General features: G+C 38.0%; 1 protein-coding gene across 8 annotated transcripts in view; it reads right to left on the reverse strand.

Moving 5' to 3' along the window:
- The window catches only part of LOC111586842 (guanine nucleotide exchange factor DBS-like), a 28,897-nt gene extending 24,872 nt beyond the window's left edge, over nt 1–4,025 (reverse strand). For 6 of the 8 annotated variants that reach the window (XM_055008819.1, XM_055008820.1, XM_055008816.1 and 3 more), the window contains exons 1-2: nt 3,870–4,024; nt 3,349–3,439 (exon numbers count right to left, since the gene is read on the reverse strand). The gene's annotated coding sequence lies outside the window, so the exon portion shown is untranslated. Of the gene's footprint in view, nt 1–3,348; nt 3,440–3,869 lie in introns of all 8 variants that reach the window. The other 2 variants (XM_055008815.1, XM_055008814.1) reach the window with 1 other exon arrangement.
- Between the last annotated feature and the right edge of the window lie 3,734 nt (nt 4,026–7,759).

Below are 7,759 nucleotides of genomic sequence, written 5' to 3' on the forward strand. Positions count from 1 at the left end.
GTGAACACATTGTTCATAAAAAAACCTCTTGGGGAAGGAACTGTTAATGGAATTAATAAATCAATCCAGCGTTTGTCCTTCCTGGCTGACCTGCTGGAAGAAGAAGATAACTGCTGAAAATGGTTATTAACTATCTGGAGAAATGAAACGCACCATAGATGGAGTTTGCAGATGTTTGTAAATCTGTGTTGTATTGATGATTAATGGATTTGTCAGCATTGCGTAGCAAAATAAGAAACAGGCCTCTTCAAGGATAAATCTGGCAAAATTCTCTATTTTTTTTCTCACCATCAACAAATTCATTTAAAGATCCAAACTAAGATCTGATCCTAATTAATCTGACTCTCTACTCCTGCAAACGTCTGATATGTTTTGTTTCTCATATACTGGAGCTCTGTTGTTGCAGTTTTGGACTTGGGGGCTTTAAGCATTAATTTTGTGGTAATGTACCCATTTAATGTAAACATCTTGGCGGTACATTGATGTTTGCCACTATATAAAGCCATTTACTTGCCTAATTTTCTGGAAAAGATTACAAATTGTCATACAGGAATATAATAATTGGTATTCATGTTTCTTAAGAACATTCACAAAAAAATCAACCAAAATACAGCAAAAATGTTGAAAATGTGGACATGAAAAGTTTCACTGTGAAAATAGATTATTTTTTCCACATTTTCAAACTTTAAAACGGGTCAATTTTGACCTGCAGGACGAAATGAGGGTTAAACACCTATCTCATGCAATAGGTCTAAGGAACTCCTTTGTTTTGAGCCCAACAGCTATTAAAAGTGGGCGATAAGTTTGATTATTATAAAGAACACAGACACAGTAGTAGATTCCTCTTTTGTGGAAAATAGCCCAAGTAATGCACAATTTATTCCTGTTTGAGCGATGATGGCTGAAAGAACTTACATATTATACACACGTGAATAAGCTTATAGCCAAAGGGCTGCATGCAGTTTTGGTTCTGCTGTTTTTATGGGCTTTGTTCACAAAATCGCTGTAAAATGTCACCAGTCTTACTCCCTTCAAATGTATAATGTGGCTTCAAACCATTCAACCGTGCTGCTTGGATCTCTGGTTGCTGGCAGTCATGGTCTACTTGTTCTTTGTTCTCTGTCAATGGCACACACACACACACACACACACACACACACACACACACACACACACACACACACACACACACACACACACACACACACACACACACACACACACACACACACACACACACACACACACACACACACACACACACACACACACACGGCCAGATAAATGACAAGCTTCAGGGACTGACAGTATAACTGGAGACTTAATTAAGTCCAATCTATGAACACTTTCTGTCACCAGATCCACCTCAGCTAGTGAGCAGCTTTCCTTGAAAACACACTGACCCACATTCACACCCACAAGCCCACGTATACACAAATGTTCTCAAATATACACACAAGACCACAAAGACTATGGTTCAGCAGCATTAATGAACTTATTTGCTCACATCCACGCGAGCGTACACACCGACTACAAACAGAGCAGCACCACTTTTTATCATCGTGTATTTAGCAGCTTGACTCAATCACTCCAAACAGGACATTATTGCAGGGTTGACTGAATGCCCCCCAATACCGACCCGTCAACCTGTAAAAGTCCCCCCTTTCGTGGGATTAATAAAGCTTGATTTAATTTGAGATGACTGAGCAAGTCTCTCATGTCTCTGGAGACAGTGGGTGGTGATATTCATCTTTTGGTATGTCTGTCTTTGTGCTGATTTATTATTTTGCCGCCTTTAACATTATTAATCGACATGTGAGGATCTGTTCAACCCCAAGAAAATGATTTATATAATTCATCCTGAACAAAACGCCTGAAAATGCAAATATTCTTCTTTTTTCCACTAAAGCAGCAACAAAAGTCATCTCTGTACTTCACTTGTAGGTAGCAGAAGCTCAGTGCTGATATAAATAAGGAACATGAATCAAGAGGATGGTCACCAGTCCATTGTTTTAGCCAAAAAAAAAAGCAATATGCCCCTCCTCTTTACACACTATGGAGCGCTGCCAGTGTTCAGTGAAACACAGATGAACATACAGTCATTGTTCACAACAAAAGCCTGAAACAACTGAAAGAAGCAACAAAAAAGCAGAATCCTGACTATTTCAGCAACATAAGCAACATGACTACTGTCATTTCTGTATATTAAAAGAAGGTGGATGAAAGAGGAGAAAGGAGAAGCAATTGTTTGCCAGAAAGGAGGGACAACAACTGTTTCTGGTTTCCTGCAGCAGCTGAAGAGTAAAAGAAGACAAAGATGGGCTGCCTGTCCTGAAGCACAGGAGACCTTAACCCTCCTGTTGTCCTCATTTATGGGCACCAAAAAATATTGTTTCCTTGTCTGAAAAATATCCAAAAATTCAGCAAAAAATTCCCCAAATTTCTGAAAATTTGCAAAACCTTCAGGAAGAAAATTCAAATAATTCTTTAAAAGTTTCCCTTAAAAGTTTTATTTAAGAAAAAAATCCCTCAAATTTGGCAAGAAAATTCTTGTAAATATCTTCAAAAAATATTTTTAAAAAAATCCTAAAAATACCTAAAATGATTCCATATATGTCAGTAAAACTTCTAATATTTTCTTTAAGAACATTCACATAAAAAGATTTTTTTTTGTGAATGTTGTTAAGAAATATTTTTAACATTTCTTTTTTCCACCAAAAAAATGTTCAAAGATTTCCCAAAAATATTAAAAATGTGGACATCAGAAGTTTCACTGTGAAAATATATTTTTTCCACATTTTCAAACTTCAAACCTCGTCAATTTGACCTGCAGGACGACACGAGGGTTAAACCAGTCTGAGTACTGGTTATTCATTCAAGGAAGTGACTCAGAATTGAATAGACGCAGAGATGCTGATTGAGGTACGCCATCTCATTCTGTCCTTTGGCCTATGACTGTTTATTTCCCCCTGTGGCCATGGAAACACATGCTCGATGGTGATGGTGATGGGAGAGGGTACAAGGATGAGGTTTACTCATATCAGCCCCCCGGGGAGGAAGTGATATTAGTGGTGGAGCTGTAAAGGAGAGATGGGGACGTTCCAACACCTCTTAACCCTCCTGTTGTCCTCATTTACGGACACCAAAAAACATTGTTTCCTTGTCTGAAAAAAATCCAAAAAAATCAGCAAAAAAATTCCCCAAATTTCATAAAAATCTTCCAAAAAAGTCCTAAAAATATCTAAAGTGATTCCATATGTATCAGTAAAATTTATAAAATTTATATTACTTCCTTCATTTTATGTAAAGCACAGTCAGATAAATCTGCAGACACAAAGACAAACTTACTGCGATACGAAGCAGGGTCCCCTTGACAGCCGCCCATCTGTCTTGCCGGCGATCAATAACCAGGATGAAACCCACGCCTGTCGACGACAAACTGGAACAGACAACAAGGCAAAACAGAGGTCCATTAGGATGATCACGGTGATTTTTACTAGACAGAAAAGCAGGGATTCCATAACGAACACAAGAGCAACAACAAATAATAGTTTCTTCTGTGACACAATGGAGAAGCCAACTGATTGTTCACAGCTTTCTGTTTTGCTCAGCTTCTCTTTATCTTCTCAGACAGCTGGCGCAGTAAATAAAAGGAGAAGCTGTGGAGCACCTCCAGGTTTCTTGGCCGACAGCCTCCAGCTCTCTCCCTGCATCTCCTCCTTCCCTCGCTGTCCTCTGCAGTCTCAGGAGAGAGGAGGGCAACGTGGTTCAAACAACCAGCGACTACTGCATGTGAAGCTCGCCATCAGAATCCACTGCACACCTGAGAACATGATGCATCTGCAGCACACGTGAGCAGCACTGATTACCTGTCATGCAGAAATATCCCAGCAATCCTCAAGTGTTTGATTTCCTATCCGTCATTTTGCAACTTGCACAGGCAGGGTAAAAAAAAAGACGCAGTCCTTCCACAATAAGAGCCAGTACAGTAGAGGAGGTAGATCCCAGCGTGCTTCAGATCATCACAGACTCCAGCCTCTACACCCCCTACACTGCATCTTTAATCCATCCAATGAGAGACTGGGAGTTGCTGGGACACAAGCCAATCCCAACAAAGCTGCAAAGTAATGGCAGCTCTAGCAGCCAATCAGCAGATCTTTATAAATGTGGGTGAGCTCAAAGAGGATGTCAATATAAACACTGTCAGGTTTCCAGCTATTAGGATAATGATGGATTAGAATATGTTTTTACTCCCTCTCATTGGGCTATTTGCATTTATATTGGCACTTCTCATCAGTTTCTTTGCACTTTCCTTCACCTCTCATCTGTTTCTTTTGTCTTCATCCATCATCCCCTCCTCTGAATCATCAGCACAGTGGGGCTCTCAGACTGGTTTACATCCTGGCTGCTGAGGAGGAGGAGGAGGAGGAGGAGGAGGAGGAGGAAGGGTGGAGCGGGACAAGAGCTTTTCTGCCTGAGACATTTACGACTGCTGAGATGAGAGGCTGGTTTATGCTGAACGTACAGCGCCAGAGGCTGAGAAGAGGAATATGAGAGGAACATGATGAAATGGGTCCCTGCTGCTTCTGTAAAACGGCAACGACCCAAAGTGTGTCTCTGCTAACTGCTGTGTTACATTATGTCGGCCTGTGTTCTGTGTCTTGTCTGTTTTGGGGCTATTTGTGTAGCTTTTGCCCTGAACTTGGCACATTCACATTCGTGTTGTCTGAATATCAGTGCATAAATAAACAAATATGAATTAATTTTGTTTTGGTGAAATGTATTATTTACACTCTATCAAGATACCATAAAAGTAGCAAGTTCTAAATTAGGTTTTGGAGTAGAATTATAAAAATGTAAAGGAACACACGGATACTGTAAATCCTTCAATATTACTGTCCAATATACTGTATCCCTTGTTAATTTAAATATTCATAGAAATTGCCTGGTGATGCCACAGCTCCACATGTATGAGAGTCCTAATATTAATGGGATTTCTAAGGACAGCACTGCGAGCTGTGTGTTGAACTGTGAAAAAGCTTTGCCTAATGGCAATGCAGAGATGAGGGGAAATTTGATGCATGAATGCATACGCAGACATAGCAACACACACACACCCCACACACACCCACACACACTCCTATACTCTCCCCTTCTTCTACGCTGCTGAGCAAAGCAGAGAAAATAGGGTCTTAATATGAGAGCAATGATATATTAAATTAAAAAGTGATTAAATAACCACGAGGGCAGAATGTGTTTCAATTCTGGCTAAATATCTTAACGGCAACTACGTCTCTTTAACCCTCGTGTCGTCCTGTGGGTCAAAATTGACCCGTTTTAAAGTTTGAAAATGTGGGGGAAAAAAAGTATATTTTTTCACAGTGAAACTTCTGATGTCCACATTTTCAACATTTTGGGGAAATATTTTTTGGTGGAAAAAAATAAATGTTATAAATATTTCTTAACATCATTCACATAAAAATCAACCAAAATCCAGCGAAATTCGCTGGATTTTTTTTTTTTGAAGATTTTTACTCATTTTTTGAAAATATTTACAAGAATTTTCTTGCCAGATTTGGGGGATTTCTTTAAAATCAAACTTTTAAGGGAAACTTTTAAGGAATTATTGGAATTTGGTGCCAGTAAATGAGGACAACAGGAGGGTTAACATGCAACCTATCTGCTACGCTGGATTCATGTGTGCATCCACATTCAAAGCCAAAAAATAAAAATGAAGGTAGAGTGATGGGCACAGTCTGCACATCTCTTAATCCTCCTGTTGTCCTCATTTATGGGCACAAAAAATATTGTTTCCTTGTCTGAAAAAAAACCCAGAAGTCCGCAAAAAAATTCCCCAAATTTCTGAAAATTTGCAAAACCTTAAAAGTTTGCCTTAAAAGTTTTATTTTTTTAAAAATCCCCCAAATTTGGCAAGAAAATTCTAATATTTTCAAAAAATGAGTAAAAATCTTCAAAAAAATCTTAAAAATATCTAAAGTGATTCCATATATATATCAGTATAACTTCTAATATTTTGTTTAAGAACATTCACAAAAAAATTCGCTGCAAATTTTGCTGGATTTTGGTTGATTTTTTTGTGAATGTTCTTCAGAAACATTTTTAACATTTCTTTTTGTCCACCAAAAAATGTTCAAAGATTTCCCAAAAATATTGAAAATGTAGACATTAGAAGTTTCACTGTGAAAATATATTTTTTCCCACATTTTCAAACTTTAAAAGGGGTCGATTTTGACCTGCAGGACGACACAAGGTTAAATCATTCACTGAGAGCTTTTCTAGATGCAAAGTCAAAAGTCAATGTATTAGGATCCCGAAAATCAAATGACAAGACTGAAATTACTGCAATACTTAACACAAGCTGCTGCCAGGCTAAGAAGTGCACACATGTACGGTATGCAGAGATTAGCAATTAATATTGATCTAAAGGTATTTGTTTCAGACAAGCAGCAGCTGTTCAAGGTCATGATACACAGATGTAAGGACATTTGGTCCTGGACTTTGTGAGGCCTCTCAGGGGTGGAAGTCCCTCAGGTAGCTCCAACCAGCTGTCTGCATTTACAACAGCTTGAGGCTCAATAAAATCTCACCCCCAAGGATGACCTTCCTTCAGATAACACCACAAACAAAATGTAGGTGAATTTACTATAAACGATCCACTTCAGGATCAATATACAACTGTGGGGCTTTTTGTATCATAGTTCACATTTTTGCTGTTTTCAGGCCTGAAATCAACCTGACCGCCTAGAACCAAACACCACATGGCATTTTAGAGAAAGATTCTTCTAAATATTATATATACAATATTAAATAACTGGTCATGTGATCTGGAATTAACACACTTCCTGGGGAGCTGTTCTTGTAATGGGGAACTTAGTGGAAAGTGATTTAATTTGTTATTTTCCATATGAAATGTGATCTATTGCCAAAAAAGAAATATCTGTCATGATTATCTCAACTTAATAAAAGAACACAATCCAAGCTATTTCTGAATCAGCTCATTTTATTATTGTTTAGCTCATTAGAAGGTGATTGTTATTAAATTCAGACAGTTATTTAGTTGACATTTTAGTGATATCCAGTCATTTTTTATTAATAAGTGATTGTTTCCATAATAAATAATTATGGAATTTGCAAAGACATGATCATAATGAACATAAAACATGAGCTTTCTTACTTTTAATAAAAATGTATGCAGATATATCCCCTGGACTTCAAAAGTCCCTCAATCATATATTGAACCAGTACTTAAAATAAGTGATTAAACGTCCTATTCTATTTTTTTTAAATGCATAAAGCTTTATTTACATCTTATTTATAGGCCTCCAGAGACAAACACATGCATGTCTTACTACAGATGCATTCCTGTGTGCGCAGGTGGTATTGTGAATTCAACACACAAACACAGCTCTCCTGTATGCATTATTCAGATTCAACCAGACAGAATCACTGCAGTTTCTATTTTTACGTGCTTTGCCACTCCAGGCAGGATGAAGGAGGTTAAGGACGGACAGGAGGAAGAGCTAAAAGGAGAAACTAAAGGACTGAATTGTGAGAAAAATATCAAAGAAGAGACAAAAATGAGCCACAGAAAAGAGACAGGTGGAAGTTATGAGAGAAGAGATTCCGATGAAAGAATGGTTTTATATCTCTTCTTCTTCAAAGACAGTGCAGAAGACCAAAATAAGATTGCTGCTATTTATTGCCCATACTGACAGATATCTGTTCAGGATCTGAGTCC

This window comes from Amphiprion ocellaris, unplaced genomic scaffold (genome assembly GCF_022539595.1).
Source record: "Amphiprion ocellaris isolate individual 3 ecotype Okinawa unplaced genomic scaffold, ASM2253959v1 Aocel_unscaffolded237, whole genome shotgun sequence".
Taxonomy (NCBI): Eukaryota; Metazoa; Chordata; class Actinopteri; family Pomacentridae; genus Amphiprion; species Amphiprion ocellaris.